Raw genomic sequence first — 17,481 nt, forward strand, 5'->3', positions numbered from 1 at the left:
TTTTTTTGTACAAAGGAAGCAACATGGTGGTCAAAAGTCAGGTTACTATTAACCTGGGTGCCCAAATCCCTCATGACTGATTGCGTGCTTAGGACATTGTTATTAATGTGATAATATGTGGGGACCATACATAGGTCTCAACCTGCTAAGAGGCCAATGTGGAACACAGACCATAGCAATGTGTGGCAAACAGTCAAAATGTGGAGCACCCTATTTTCACACTGCTCAAAAAATGTACCTCGACCATGACCATAGCCTTTCAGCCAAAATATACACATGCACACACACACACGCACACACACATGCACACACACACTAAGTCACCCTCGTCATACATTTCAGCTGGCCAGAATTTTGCAGAATGTCCACATTTTTGTCTTATGTTTTTGGTGTGATCCTCATAAAATATGTAGTTTTCAGGCAAATCAGGGGAGTAGGGGCATTTTCACATACATGGACAGCCTATTCCAGAAAATGGGAATTCTGAGAGATATATAGCTGTCTGTCCAATATGTACTGTTTGTGTTGCAAACAAAATTTAGTTCTTTAGATCTAGTACTTATTTTGCTTTAGTGGATGTGGAAAAGATTCATCAAAGTGGGGATCCAGTTTTGTTTTTGTGTTTGGAGATTGTTACAGCAGGTAACTATGTTTTTTGTTTTGCTATGACCATCCATTTATTACCTTTTTAAGTGTGTGTGTGTGTGTGTGTGATTTTGGGGGTGTCTGAGAGGTCTGTAGTTTTACTTTGCCCGCAGGCATTGACAGTATATTCCAGTAGGGTTTATAATTAAAAAATAAAAAAATATATCAGACATTTAGCCACAGTGGCTGAGGTAGGAGGAGGTAGAATTTCAACTAAACGTTGGGCCTTGCTTTTAGCTCTACAAAAAATCAAATACTTACATAACATCCTGTCAGCTAAAGCTACTTGATTGTATGTAGACATTTATTTTTTCATTCTTGTTTCCAGGTACCCTTCTATCTGTATGTATATTAGTATTGAAGAGTAGTGGTGCTTGCAGCAGAGCAGATTTCTAACCCTGTAAATGGGTTGGAATAGGTTCATAGGTTCATACTAGGCTATCTGCCCTAGGGCATTTATAAGCCTAGCCAGAATGTGTTTGGCTTTCGCCACCCATTTTAAATTTATTTTGCTATGCCCTTTTTCGAGGTTAGTATACTGTGCCTCTTTCTAACAGTGACACAGAAGTGATACCTGGGGTAAACCTACGATCTCCCATCCACTCATCAAGATTCCTCTTGAAGAGAGTCAATGAGGGACTCTGCCTAACCTGGACTGGGATTTTATTCCAGAGTGAAGGGAGCCTCTGGGTTATGAATCTGTCCCTCCAGCATGTCCTATTTATTTCAGTGCTGAGGTTCAAGTCTCTCGAGCGCATAGCTCAATGGGATTTGGATTTTCTGAGGTGCAGCATGTCCATTAATTCCAGGTTGGACATGGCTTTATACGTCAGGCACAGATCGCCTCTGAACAGGCGGTATGCCACTGAGTAGAGCTGGAGTTTCTTTAACCGGGCAGCATATGGCATCTGTTTGAGCCCTTTGATCCTCTTGGTGAGGTACTTTTGGGGTCTTTCCAGTTGCTGCAGGTGTCTGGTAAGGTACATCCCAAAAGGGGCATTGTACTCAATTATTGGCCTGATGAGGGATGAGTAAAGAGGCACGATGACCTCCCCTGATCTGGATGTGAATCCCTTCATGATTAGGTGGGCTATATAAAATGTTTTCTAACCACTTTGGCCACGTGGTTGTCAAATGAGAGATTGCTATCAACTTGGGTCCCCAGGTCCCTAATTACTTCTTCTGTACTTAATGGATTACAACCTATGTGGTAATTTGTGGGCACTTTGTTTTTGCCAAAGGGTATGACTATACACTTTTTGGCATTTAGCTTGAGGCCATGGCTCTGACACCAGTCTGTTTCTATGAGGCCCTTTTGGAGGATGCTTGTGTCGGCGGGAGAGTCGATTATGGCACCCAGTTTGCAGTCATCTGCGAACTTGGTCAGCCACAGTCCTTCCGTATTGGCCTGTACCTCCGAGAAATATATACCGAACAAGAGAGGTCCCAGGACTGAGCCTTGTGGGACACCACTTGTAACTGGTTTGGAGTCTGACATGGCTCCAGCAATTCTAACCATGTGGGTTCTGTCCTTGAGCCAGTTTGCAATCCATCTAGTGACATAGGGGTTTATATTTAAGCTGGTGAGCTTATCTATAATGCCCGAGTGGGGTAATGTATCGAAGGCTTTTGCGAGGTCCAGGTAGGCTGTGTGGACCACCTTCCCCTCGTCAATGGCCTTGGTGACTGTTTCAAAGAAATCAACCAGGTTTAAGAGGCAGGATCTGCCCTTAACAAAGCCGAACTGGGTAGGATCCAGTGTCTGTAGGTCCCCAATATCTTTATTTATGAGGTCCATGATGATCCTTTCCATAGCTTTGCAGACCAAGCTAGTCAGGCTTATGGGGTGATAGTTTCCAGCATCCGTTGAGGCACCACCTTTATGGAGAGGGACCACTGTTGCTGTACGCCACTCTTTGGGCAAATATCCTGTAGTAAGGCTGAGATTGAACAGTAGTTTTATGTTTGGGTTTAGCTCTTCTTGGAGTTCATGTAGGACGCAGCCCGGGACACTGTCTGGTCCCATTGACGCTGTGTTTTTTGCTTTGGAGAGGGTGGCTCTTACCTGAGCATTTGAGATGTCAGGGGGGCAGCACTCTGCTGGGATAGATATTTGCCCTTTTGGTGGGGGGGGGGAGAGAAGTTTGCCCTGAACCTGTCAGCTAGGATGTTGGCAATATCTGTGGGTTCGGTGTATTTTTTGTCATTTTGGACTAATTCTGAGCATATCTGGGAATTACCAGCCAGGTTCCTAACATAACTAAAGAAAGCCTTGTGATTATCCTTAGTGTCCTGTGCAATTTTTCTCTCGAAGCTGGCCTTAGACAATTTTATGAGTGCCCGTAGTTTTTTGCTAATACTGATCAGTGATGCCTTCCCTTTTTGGGATTTTGCTCTGTCATTTAGTAGCTTCCTCCTTCTATTGTATAGCTTGTTTATGGCTGGGGTCCACCAGACAGGACGTCTGCCTTTGGAGGATTGGGTCTTGGTTTTATTTGGGATCGCATGATCCATGCATTCCTGAAGGTGTTCATAGAATGCATTTATAAAGGATTCTGCGGTCTGGGCGTATTTTCCACAGGCCGGGGCTTTGAAGGATTCCACCTCGGTTTTGAGGAGTGTGAAATTTGCTTTAGAAGTTTTTCACTGTGGTTTTCTGGGCAGGGGTGGGGTCGGGATGTGAATATCCAGTGAGATTAGTTTATTGTCTGATCTTACCAGTGAGGATACACTTCTGGTCTGGAGCATAGAGTCCCCATGTTGGTGATGATCAGGTCCAGTATGTTTTCCCCTCTTGTGGGAGTGGTAACAAGTTGTTCCATAGCATTTGAGTTTATAAATTCTAGGAACCTTTGGGCTAGGGTGTTGGAGCTAGAGTAATGCTCCCAGTCTATGTTTGGGTAGTTGAAGTCGCCCAATATAATGGTGTTTGGAGAGACCTTCATATTTTCCAGTGTTCTCAGGAAGGCCGAGTGGGGTTCCTGGGTTTGGGAGGTGGTCTGTAGCAGGCTATAAACTGGAAGGCAGTTTTACCCACTGTTAGTTGCACATGGATAGTCTCTGATGCTTCTTGCTTTGCCACCAACCTGGAGGTGTGGGTATCTTTGATGAATATCGATACTCCTCCTTTGTGGTTCGGTCCAAGTTTTGGTGCCGAAAAGCATGGTATGAGGTATAACCTGGTAGTGCTGGGGTGCTCTCAGGAGCCCTGAACCAGGTTTCTGTTACTGCACAGATATCGATGTTCTCCATGCTAAGGAGAGTTTCGAGTGCATGCATCTTGAGGTTTAGACTTCTGGCGTTGAGTAGCATTACTCTTAGTTTCTTATCCCTTGTGATACCTATGGAGGTGGGTTTGTCTTTGAGCCTTGCCTAAAAAAGGCACTATGGGGGTAGCAAGAGCCTTTGCCAATATCTGAAAGCCCAGGGGTGACAGGTGCAAGCCGTCCCTAGCGAGGCATCGTGGCTTGTCGAGCATATCATCCCAAGCTGACAGGCATTGGATCCCCTTTGAATGACACCAGTACTTAAGCCAATTGTTGAAAATGATCATCTTGTCTTCATATTGTGGCATCATTCTTGGTGAGGGTAAGATGCTACTCAAGGTCAGGGTCATACCGGCCTGGGCTACATGCTCAGAGAGCTCCTCTATGTCTCTTTTCATGTAGTCCAGGGAGGTACGTCTCAGGTCATTCACACCAGCATGGACAATGACTGAGTCATATTTGTACTTGCCTTGGAGTGACCTGAGTGCTTGTATTATGTGGCGGATCCTAGCGCCCGACAGGCTGCTCACCGTGACCCTCTCCTTGTTCAGCCTGGTGAGCGGGACGTCAGTGTGCCTGATGGTAGAGTCACCTATTACAAGTGTATCAGGTGTGTTGTTTAGTCTTAAGGGCTGTGACTGTTCGGCACACTGGCTTTGTGAGATATGTGTTGCATGTGTTTTGTTTTGGGGTAGCGGTTGCTTGGGTGTCTGCTTTGGAGGTCTCTGCTGCTTAGGCAGATCTTTATTTAGAGCCTCCGAGTATGTTTTTGTGTGATTATGTGTTTGGTTTGCTGTCGTGGTAGGTCTATGTGAGACTGGAATTGTAGTGAGTGTGGTTTCCTTCTCCTCCTGACTGGTTATGCCAGTACTGAGTTGAGAGAGCTTAGCCTCCAGTTTGGCTATATGGTTGCATCTCTCACATGTGTTGGAATTTGTTGGGAGGAGGAGAGGGTTTCCTGTGTACATGAGGCAGTTGTAACATTGCCTCAAGATTCCCAGATTCACCAGCTGGACCGGAGAGGAGAACTGACCTTTGGACATGCTAGAATAATATTGGGAATTCCTTTATAATTGAAAACAAGGGCCAGTGGGGAGTGAGGGTGTAGTGATTTTAATTTTTAGTGCTGACTTATATAATTGCTTTAGTGAGCAAGTGCCAGGTAACTTAAGTTCAATGTGTTACAGGTAACTTAACTGCAAAAACGACAAACAGTAACTTTCTTTCAAGTGAAACAAGGAAATAAGTACAGTAAGCAATGCAGATATCACTAGTGATCCACAGAAGCGCTGAGTAGCTGCGTATTAGGTGGAATTAGCGTTCCAGGGAAATAACAAGCAAACAAACAACAAGCATATAAACAAAGCTAGATTCTTCAGGCCTGGATCTAGTCTGTGCTACAGCAAACAAGGTGTACCAATTTCAGTAAGATACAGTTCAAATATTCAGGCACTATAAACCTTTAACCAGAAATTCCCAGCTCAGAAGGGCAGAGTCCAGCCTCTTCTCCCACAAGAGTGCAGACCATGAACCTTCTTAATGTAAAATAACTGGCCTGATGCCCAAGTGCTTAAACCAGAACTAATACACTTTAAGAATAACAGACACTGGGCTCTCAATCAGCAGGTCCCAACTTAGAAGGATGAAAGCTACCTGTCCTGCCACCACAGTGCATGCCACAAACCTTCCTAATGTAAAACAACTGGTCTGAAGCCCAAGTGCTTAATCCAAAAGACTTGGAATGATAGCTACACTTTAATCAAGTTACTACCAAGCAATAATAAATACAATTGAATACTTTAGAGAATGCCTGGATTAGTGCTCAAGTTACACAAACAAAGCTAGATCCAGCTGGCCCGAATCCAGTCTATGCCACAGCAAACAAGGCGCACCAACTTCAGTAAGAAGCAGTTCGGATATGCATGCACTATAAGCCTTTAACCAGAAATTCCCAGCTCAGAAGGGCAGAGTCCAGCCTCTCCTCCCACAAGAGTGCAGACCACGAACCCTCTTAATGTAAAATAACTGTGAAAGCCCAAGTACTTAAACCAGAATTAATACACTTTTAGAATAACAGACACTGAGCTCTCAATCAGCAGTTCCCAACCTAGAAGGATGTAAGCTACCTGTTCTGCCACTACAGTGCAGACCACAAACCCTCTCAGTGCAAAACAACTGGTCCGAAGCCCAAGTGTTTAAACCAAAAGGCTTAGAATGAGTTACACCAAGCAGTAATAAATACAATTGAGTACTTTTAAGATGATGCAAAAGTAAAATAAAGTAGGTAGAAACACAGGTACAGTAAAAGCAGATTAAATTTTTTTTTTTTCTGAACAAGTGCTGAGATCAAAGAAACAGATTTGAGTGCTGAAACTAGAAAACTGGCTAGTTATAAGAAAAAAAAACTAAGCTAGAAGGCTTTCCTCCAACACAGAAGGGCTTGGGGGCTCAGAAGCCTACAAATAGTCTATACCACTTAACAGGAAAGGCAGGAAACAAGCTTAATTTTTTTTTCTGTTTCCCAGATGCTCTCTTTGTACACAGTAGAAGTGCCTGAAACAGAATATGATCTCACTGCACTCAGTCAGTCAGGAATATGCTATAGACTACTATGCCAAGCTAAGCATTTCATGAGCACGTTTTGTGAGTGATGAGTAAAGTGCACCGTTGTAACCAATAACAGAAAAATCAAGCTGCTTAGTGAGATTGCACCATGAAAGACAGCACGATTAAGAATGAGTAACCGTATTGTGGAGTCTTTGCAAAACTTGTGAAGTAGACGTGAAAGCGTATCCTGTTTTGTACCACTTGCTCTAAAAGGGTAGATCTCACGAACAGTTATTTGATTGGTTCATATACTGCGGTGGTGATTGATTGTAATTGCAGAATAAGAGCCAGTCACAAACTGTGTAGCACAACCAATGCTGTTCAGTGCAGAACAGTGGCATACCTATTTGATTGATTTGTATACCGTGATGCTGATTGGCAGTAATCGAGGTATAGAAACCAATGAAAACCCGTGATGTGGAGCTGAAGCTGTTCAGTGTGGAACAGCGGAACAGTGGCTTCACTTATCATTGAATGCGGAGCATTCTGCATAATCCAGAGCACTTGGCTGCCCAGGTGGGGTCATCACTCTCCCCAAAGGGGATGATGATGCAACTTTTGGCATTCTGTTTGAGGCCATGTTTCTGGAACCAGTCATTTGTTTGGCTGAGACCCACTTGGGGGATTGTTGACCACACCCAGCTTGAAGTCATCTGCAAACTTGGTCAGCCATAGCACACTGGTTTTGGCCTGCACCTCAGAGAAGTATATCCCAAATAACAGAGGCCCCAATACTGATCCCTGTGGAATGCCGCTGATTACGGTTCTTCCGCTTGAGTTGGCTTCCCCTATTTTGATTAGGTGGATTCCATCAGTGAGGCAGTTTGCTACCCATCTAGGACTACTGTAACCCAGTATTCTCCATAGCATGTGCTGTAACTGTGTATTGCTGTAGTGTGATAAACTAATTAGGTAGGGGCTCTATTCCAAGATAGACCGTGTGTGTGTGTGCGTGTGTGTGTGCGTGTGTGTGCGTGTGTGTGTGTGTGTGTCTGCCTGAGACAAGAACAATGCTTTTTAGAGTATGCACACTCTGTACAATTCACATGACCACCTTTGGCAATCCTGCTGATGTCACCCACCTAGGAATACACCTCTAGGACTGCTGTAACCCAGTATTCTCCGTAGCGCGTGTTGTAACTGAGTATTGCTGTAGTGTGATACACTAGTTAGGTAGGGGTTTTATTCCAGGACATGGTAGGTGTGTGTGTGTGTGTGTGTGTGTGTGTGTGTGTGTGTGTGTGTGTGTGTGTGTGTGTGTTTGACTGTCAGAGCCTGTGTGGAGGTGGCTGTTAGTGTCTAACCACTGGACATGTTGGGGTGTGGATTTTGTAGTTTTCCTATATGGTGTCTGTCTTATATGTCACAATGTTCATCTCACGAGGAGTACAGATATCAGTCAGCCACGGGACTGTGTTGGCAAGCCATACCCCTACATCTGGCAAAAGGCCTGGTGAACAAAGTATGCAACCCTACTATTACCTGGAATACGTCCTGAACCCATGTGTCATACACAGCCACACTTGCCTAGAATATCCCGCTATGTTGCTAGTATGCTGCACATTGATGACAGATAGTAGGCATGGTGTGATTGCAGTGAGCTGCAGAGGGCATGGCACCCTGTACAGTAGTACAATAGGCACATAATTGTGGACAATGTGCCTTTACTATGTTCCCCACTGGATGCCTGCAACAAATGTGATCCACAGGGGCCATACAATGCCTTACACATGTGCCCTGTATGGACCAATGCCACTGACACCAGAGAATACCTGTATCATGCTATCAATGCAGGTGCAGGGTCAACCTGCTGACTATAAGCAGGTTCTGCCACACCAGGCCAGTATTGGCATATCGGAGGATAACAGTCTGTGTGCACAACATGTGCCAGCCAAACCAAGTACACCTGTACACGTCACTGTACATTATTGTGGGACATGCACATCCCAGGCAATGTCCGTGTCAAGGACTATCAAACACAGACATGGCATGCATTGCAAAGCTATGGCCATACACAATGGTAACCAGGATGTCAGGGCAGTTCATACAATACCCATCTGTGTGGGACATTGCAGACGCTACACCCCTGTACCACACTGCACACCATTGTCGGGTGGCGTGATGCCAAGGATTGCCCCTCACCCAGCCTTGTACAGCCATCTTGCACAGCCAACCACTATACACCCATGAAGCAATGCACACATGCATATCAGTACTGGCACCTTGTGTCTGCATGTGGGGTATGATGATCTCAACCACAGTCATTCTCAGTATAACTCCCATTAGCATACCGACAGATGTCAAACATGCTCACATGCCCTAGCCCATAGAACCTCCAGATATCCCCTGTAGTGCATGTAGTACCTGTGCATTACTGCAGTGTGGCAAACTAAGTAGTTTGAGAGTGTATTTGTGGGCCTGGCAAAGAGCGTCAATGTGAGTCCATTAGAGAGTGTGGTTGTGTTGACAATGACATCCGTTCATGTGGACAACCATGTGTGCTACACCTAATGTATGTTTACTATATGTCTGTTTCAGATGTCACTCACCAACACACATATATGTTCTTATAGCACACCAACATGTCAGCTTTGTGGCACATGGAGTAACTGCATGCACTTGTAATAGTAATGACTAGTCAGTCAGGGGTTTGACCCCTGTACTGGTAGGTGTGTGACAGACGATGCTTAGGTTTTAGTCTCCAAGCCCTTCTCTGGTGTACTTTGCCTCTGTCTGTCCCTCCCACACACTCTCTGGTGGATGTGGAGATGTACACCTGCTCAGCAACAGCTTGTGTATTATAAGTGATGGTCATGATCAGGTGATGACCTCTGCACCTATTGCAGTCCTCCTCTAGCTGATTGCATGTGGAACAGCTGTGATGATGTTCCCATAGCCATTCACATGAAAAACACAGTACAATATCTAGGAACATCATGTTGGTGTTTGCCCATGACAGTCGCTGTGAGTGGTACCTGGATCTAGTGTTTGGTAAGCGGCATCACAGATGATATCTGGACGTTCCTCAAACAACATACACATTGGGAAATAGCCTAAAGACAGGAGGGTGATGTGCCAGACATGACTACAGCATGTAAGTGTAGCTATGCTTCATTGAGACTACTGCCTGTTTAACAAGTTGTGTGTGGTAATGGCTATTCTGTATGTTTTAAAACTGACAAGACAATGCTCTGTTTGTGAGGGACCCCCATCTGTAGGTCCATCTGTGGACTGGTCAGTGTTTGGAACCATTTGTTTCCTGTGTTACTCACTGAACACACATCTGTGAACAGCAGGAGCATAGTGTGAGGATTGCAGCCAGTACATGGTGATAGTGATGAGTTACTGCCATCGCATCCCTGACTGGACAAATGTCACATGAAACAGTGGTATGACAGACACTGTCTGGGGTTCTCAGTGACATGCTAATAATGGGCCACTGTTCATAGCTTCAGTCACAAGTCTTCTACATTTTGTACAGATGACATGTAGTATATATGCATGTGTTGTGCTCCCTCTGCAAATGTATACCATCTGTTGTGTTGGGTTGATGGTCATATCTATGCATGCTGTTGTAAGTAATCCTGAATGCTGTTGATTATTACTAAACCATATCTGTGTTTAAACTGCAACACCATAGGCTGTTATGGGTTCGGAGGTCCCGACAGAACCTCCTGTCCCACTTCAGCTGGCCATGGCACTGGGCCCAGCCTTGGACCACCACCTCTGTTGGCTCTGCACCACCTTCTGGTGGTACCACCACTGAGGATGGGGCTTGTCACCCCTGGGAGCAGGTCCAGACAGGAACATGTCCGCTGTCGTACAGTCCTGGACTTGGTGCGTAGGGGGCTCAATAAGGGGTTCCAAGGCCAGATATGCCAGCTCAAGGGCAGAGTGTCATATTTACAGGGTGAGACTGCCCCTCCTAGACAGCACCCAGCACTGCCACCTTTGCAGCTGTTTTGGTGCAGTGGTGGCTGCTCATGGCTGGTGACCTCCGTCCCACTGTTTCCATCTGGAGGCTCATGGGCTTGTGAATGCCAAACACCCCTCCCTGTCCGAGGTGTATCCCCCCACGTGTGTCATATACCGACCCTGTATGCTGTCTTGTCTGTCATCCTACCCTACCTATCCTCCACGAGCATATCTACTCTCCTTCCCCCACATCCCACTCTCACCCTTCGGAAACAAAAGGCCAACTGGTTCCTAGAATAACATTTGCCCCATACATAGCTGTCCATTTCACACACGTGTCCAATGGATACATGTAACCCTTTTAATATGCATCACAACATACTCCAGTTGTCCTCACCTCTGTCTCTCAGGCACACGATCCTAGTATGCATGAGTCCTAAATGTTCCAGGTACACGTGATGCGGACGACCCCATTGTACACACAACACTACCGATCCCTCTCTGGTTACCCCATTTATCTTTATGATGATGATGATGATGTCGCACACAGTGCCTTGCAAGGGTACTGTTCTCACGTAATGATTTGACAGGAACTGTTGTGTTAATGTAAATAACATGCACAGAGTGATGTATATGACCAATGTACAAATGTTTGCGTGTATGAATGACACATGTCTATCTGAGGGAGTCTTGATATTACATAGGACAGCACCACTACATAATACAGGTGTTTCCCTTTTCATTCCTTTGTAATGCTTTGTTGTCACATGGGATGTTCCTCATATATCTATATATATGTGTGTATCTATATCTAGACATAAACACTCACTTATACATTTACATGATGGAATACATTTGCTATACTGTTGAATGACTGTACTGGATGATATGTTTGTGATAAGGTCCGATGTCTGTATATCTGCCATGGCTTAGTGGTAAATCACAATAGCTGTGTGTGCAGGGTCCTGTTTCTGGGCCTTGCAGAGGCCATTTATTTTGTTGCAGGGCAGAACAAGGCCATTGGATATAGAGTGATTAAGGCACATTAAAGCAGTTGTGAGTGGGTGTGCGTGGTTTTGCGTGGTGCTAAGCAATGCTAACCTCTGGTTACAGTTTCTTACACTCAGTTAGCCTCTACATTGTTTTACCAGTGTAATACTTGCATACTGGTAGCGGAGGCAGACTTACACCTGCTTGCTCTCGCAGTTGCAAATGCACTGCATTTGGTGTTTGCATCTGACACTCACACCCCTGGGTGGGAGTGAGGACTACAATATTACCTTGTGATGCCTATTACATTGGATTACACGCCTACAGTATCGGTTATGGATGCCCATTAGGCGACATTATGCCTTTCGACTGTACGGAATCCGCTGCCTGTCCAGAGTTTGATTCATATTATTGGTGTGTTCCTCTTACAATCTGCACCCATTTGGCTAATACATGGGAAATGACACTCTTCAATACAAACAAGTAATTGGGTTTTGGAACCCACATCCTTCAGCTGAGTCATGCTACTGCATACCTAATATTCTATCATCTTTCTAAGGTTACACAAGAAGGAGCCAGGATCTGCACACCAAATTTGAAAATCCGTGAAAAAATATCCAAACCAAGTAAGTAAACTTGTACTCAACGTTTATTTAAGCCACAAAGTCTCTGTTTAGCTTTTCGTCGGTGACTCCTCACCAACTTCCTCAGAACAGCAAATAAACACATTCAACACATCCTGTTTAAATACTACAATTTAACTCCCTACTTTTGCCACACTGCCACCTGTGTTCGTAATACAAAATTTCAATATATTAAAAAGCACATACAAAAAGGCATGAGACTATTAAAAAAAAAACAAAAAAAAAAAAAACATATATATAAATATAAAAAACACTCCCTTAATATCAACCATGAAGTGAGCTATTTATTTTATTGCATTTTAATACATATTTATGGTTCCTTTTTCCAAGTCAAGCCTGTTGGCTATTGACTTATTGTTTTTTAATTTTATATTGTTAAGGGAGTGTTTTTTATATTTATATATATATATATATGTTTTTTTTTTAAATAGTCTCATGCCTTTTTGTATGTGCTTTTTGATATATTGAAATTTTGTATTCTGACCACAGGTGGCAGTGTGGCAAAAGTAGGGAGTTATATTGTAGTATTTAAACAGGATGTGTTGAGTGTGTTTATTACCTGTTCTGAGGAAGTTGGTGAGGAGTCACCAATGAAAAGCTAAACAGAGACGTTGTGGCTTAAATAAACGTTGAGTACAAGTTTACTTACTTGGTTTGGATATTTTTTCACGGATTTTCGAATTTGGTGTGCAGATCCCTGGCTTCTTCTTGTGTAGCAGTTGGTTTTGTCTTTTTGATTGTTGAGCTGATCTTTCTAAGGTTGTCAGTGGAATATGTGCTTTCTGTCCCTATCAGACCTCTCATACGATTGGGGAAAAATACAAACGGAATCAGGGACACAGCATAACAACATCAGGGACACATTTAAATTATTGGTGCTATTAACCTGACACATTAACAGACTCAGAGCATATGAATTCATACACATGTTTTGAGGTAAATGATGTTTATAACTCTTAATTGTTGTCATTATTCATTACATGTAATTCACCACCTTTCCTCCAAATGTCACTAGTTTCAGGAGGGTTTAAGTGGGACAGAGTTAGAAACTGAGTCGAAATCAGGGACGTCACTGGAAATCGGGCACAGTTCAGAGGTATGGTGCCTATTTGTTCCCCCAATGGTTTACGGCCTGTCCAGTGGATGTGATCTTAGGGGTTGAGAGGTATGGGTGTCAGCTATGCCCATTTCGGAATATTACTGACATCCCTGGGGAGTCCTAATATGTCTGCGCCAGCCAACACCTGCACAACTTGGCCCATAATTGCATACCTATAGTTCCCCCACCTGCCACTCCTCTACAGCACTCATCCTTACTGTGGGTGCAGGTGGGGTATAAACACACCACTACACACTGCCCACTCTCCCCATGTTGAGACACATGTCGTACGTTGTGTCGACCCATGGGTTATCAGCCTTGCACAACCTACTGGTCCGTGTACATCTACAGCCTGGTGTGATAAGTCATTACCAGGACTGCCTCCGATCATTAATTTTTGGTGACCCGCAAGGGACATCAATGTCTGTGTTTCAAGATTAGACCTGGCAGGTCTTTCCCACTGGTAGTATCCTGCCAGTGGTCTGGGAAGCAGTGGTGTGTTTACCTTTATTGTGTGTCTGTATGTCTCACTGGCCTAGCTGGGGGGGTGGGGGGTTGATGCTACATGTTACACGTTTGTTTATTGGACCCCTCACTCCCATATGCATGGCCTGTGAACATATGTTACTCGTAACTGCTGGCTGTATCATATCCTAGCTATATACATGTGTATACTTACAGTTACATATATATACCTATTTACATTACTATATACAGATATATCTGTATATGTATGCATACATGTATATTTATATTTTGCTGTATATATATATATATATATATATATATATATATATATATATATATATATATATATATATCTCAACATATGGGTCTATGGGTGTCTGCATATGTATATATTTATATGTGGTTATGTATCTGTATTCTGTCTCTCTATGTATACATTTATACTACGGAAAGGGAGAGGCTTATCTCTATGTCACTATGGGTAGATATACACACACATACCTCTAGATATATATGTCTACATCTGGTTATTCCATTCCTTGCCATATAGATTACACTTTGCTGCAGTGGGGCATGTAGTGGGTGTGGCTGCTCATTGGGTGACACCTCTGCCCAATGAACACATTCGCTTACATCCCTAGGGCTGTCCATATAGGCCCACATCAGCCAACACCTGCACACCTAGACCCATAAGTAGCTACCCATAGTTCCCTCACCTGCACCTCCTCAACAGCACCCATCCTTACTCTGGGTCCTGGTCTGTTCTGGACACACCACTACACGCTGCCCACTCTCCACTTCATGGGACCCATTCCATACAATTGTCTCGGCCCATGGGTCATCAGGGTTTCCCACCCTTGTATTCCGAGTATGTATACACCCCAGCTAGAATGTTCGGTCTATCACCTTCTTTTGGTTTTGCCAATTTTTGGGGTGTCCCACAAGGGACGCTCCTGTCTGTGATCCAAGATTAGAATTCACGGGTGCACTGTGTACCCCCCGGTTGTATCCTGCCTGTGGTCTGGGGAGCAGTGGACTCTTTACATTGTTTGTGTGTATGTCTCCCGTGTCCGGCTGGGGGGTGGAAGGTCATGCTACGTGTTTCATGTTTCTTGCTTGGGCTCCTCACTTCCATTGGCATAGCCTGTGAACATATGTCATTCTTGTGTGCTGTTTCCTATCTTAGCTGTATATCTGTGTATATCTACACACACACACACACATATATATATATATATATATATATATATATATATATATATATGTCTGCAAATATATATATATATATATATATACATATGTTTATATATATATATATATATATATATATATATAAATATATATATATATATATATATATATATATATATATGTGTGTGTGTGTGTGTGTATGTGTGTCTGTAAAGCAATACATACCCTGCATAAACGCACTTACACATGCTTACTGGTGTTTATATATGCTTGACCTGCTTACTAGTGCCTTATTCATTATGACACTGACACTTCACTCTAGTTAACTTTTAATTGATATTTATAGGTTATACAGTGGACAGATGTCGCAATATGTTCATGTACAGATGGTAAATGGTATGTGATACAGTGGGATTCGGTATGGGAATGTCTGTTCGTGAGGTGGTTGCTCTAACCAATACACTATTGCTGTGCTGCTTCATTTGCATATATACCCATATACCCATGGCTCCTGGTTCCCCAACCACACACCCCAACCCCTCCCTAACACTACAGTCATCCATTCTTCAGTCATATTCGCGGTGCATCCACACCACTACACATTGGCCATTTCCTACTCCTATAGACCCATCTCATTGGTTGACTCACTCCACGTATCCTCAGGACTCCCAAACGTTTAGTCTACAAACATTGGTGACATGAGTGACCAAAAGAATACTATTCGCAATTTTTGGGTTGTCCCACATGGGACACGCATGTGTTTATGTCAAGATTAGACTCTATACTTCATTACATCCTTACTCCCGTTAACATAACACTACAATAAATTAATAAGTATGACTATGTGGCAACGCACACGTTACACATGAGAGCCTAATTATGTACGTGTTCGGCGTATTTTTTTTACAAATAGACTGGTTTAGTAATTGGTGTTGCTGTAGCAGGCAGATCACAGGAATGATTCTATCTGTGGATAAGTACTCACATTTGATTATTTTCAGCACAGCACTGACTTCGGACATTCTACACACTTCTGTGTTTTAGCAGTTTTGTCCCGTCCCTCTTTTGCACAACCTATTATTCTATCTACTATCGAGGTTTGTAAGGGCACATTCATGTTATTTATGTCTGCAAATTGAATGAATGTGTTACAGAGAATGTACTTCTACATAATGATGTCTGCATGTGTGCATGCATATATACTTATAACGACCTCGCTGACCTCCACGGGGCGGTCCAATTAGAACCAGCCCATCCAACCCTGGCACACCTGGCTCCATAATTTCATACCCATAGTTCCTCCACTCCACCCGTGTTTAAAATACATCCATTGTCCATTGCAGCCATGACACACCTCCACACATTGCCCTCTCCCAAGCGTTAGGGGCCCTGCACGTATGTTGTCCCAACCCATGTATTCTCAGCCTCTCTCACCATTTAGTCCTTGAACATACCTGCCCTTGCTTATGTAATGGTCAAATGGCCAAATGGTCTATCAAGTTTTGGGTAGTCCCACCAGGGACAACCCTCTGTGTGTAAAGTAGACTTAGCAAATCAACAATGTTACTCCCACTGGTAATATCCTGCCTGTGGTGTGAGTAGCAGTGCTTTGCTCACTCCTGCCCAGCTGGATATGGTATACGCTGACAGCGCTATATAATACTGGGGCTGCTGCTGATTCCCCTCTCATTCCTTTTGTATGCTTTATTGTTACATCATTCTTTCTTCATATATATATATATATATATATATATATATATATATATATATATATATATATATATATATATATATATATATATATATATATATATATATATATATATATATATGTATATATATCATATATCTGTGTATACTTATATACATTTCCTATGCTGGGCACTGCTTAGACCCGCGCAAGTGCACTCAGACTTGCTTACTGGTACTTATATGTGTTTACTGCTGCTTATTTGTGCTTACACCTGCTTACTAGTACCTTATTCATTATGACAGTGCCACTTTGCTTGAATGATATTTAAGTTAAATATCTCATGCGATACTCTTTTGTCAGTTTTATGGCAAAACGACATTCATTCCACATGGAAAATGATATGTGCTATTGTTGGGCTCGAACCGTGAATGCCTGTTTGTTAGGTGGATGCTCTAAACACTACACTATTGACACATTGATTCTGCATGTTTTTCTCTACTTGAATGAATATGATGTGTAAGCTATGCTCAGCGGAGGGCAGCGACGTGCAGACACTCTGTGCTTTGCTTAACCCTTTGATATTGCAGCAACTCAAGTGTATAATAGGGACACAGGGACAGAAAATCTAATTGTGAAAGTTCTAGGGGCCGGGCTCAACATTCCACTACGTGCTTCTTTGTTTACTACTTCGATTTTATTTCACTGTTCGTGGACACTCTTGTATGCTTAGCATACATTTTGGTATCCACGGACACTGAATTATTGACTTACTATTAGGGGTGGGCTCTATTGGTAGGCATAGTAGGTTTTGCAAGTGTTGGGGCATGTCTACGCCTCCGTAGAGCACTTGTACACACCCCCTGCACTCGCACATGTTTTCTGTGCACGTCGAGGTTGTGACGGCATGCCCTCATACATATTCATATGGCACTGCTGCACCATCTGTAGTGAGAACGCTCGGCG

General features: G+C 43.4%; 1 protein-coding gene across 2 annotated transcripts in view; it reads left to right on the top strand.

The window, feature by feature from the left end:
• ABCD2 (ATP binding cassette subfamily D member 2) overlaps window positions 1–17,481 on the top strand; it is a 949,133-nt gene that overhangs the window by 45,113 nt on the left and 886,539 nt on the right. The gene's annotated exons all lie outside the window — the stretch shown is intronic.

This window comes from Protopterus annectens, chromosome 3.part1 (assembly GCF_019279795.1).
Source record: "Protopterus annectens isolate FY-2018-M chromosome 3.part1, PAN1.0, whole genome shotgun sequence".
NCBI lineage: Eukaryota > Metazoa > Chordata > Ceratodontiformes > Protopteridae > Protopterus > Protopterus annectens.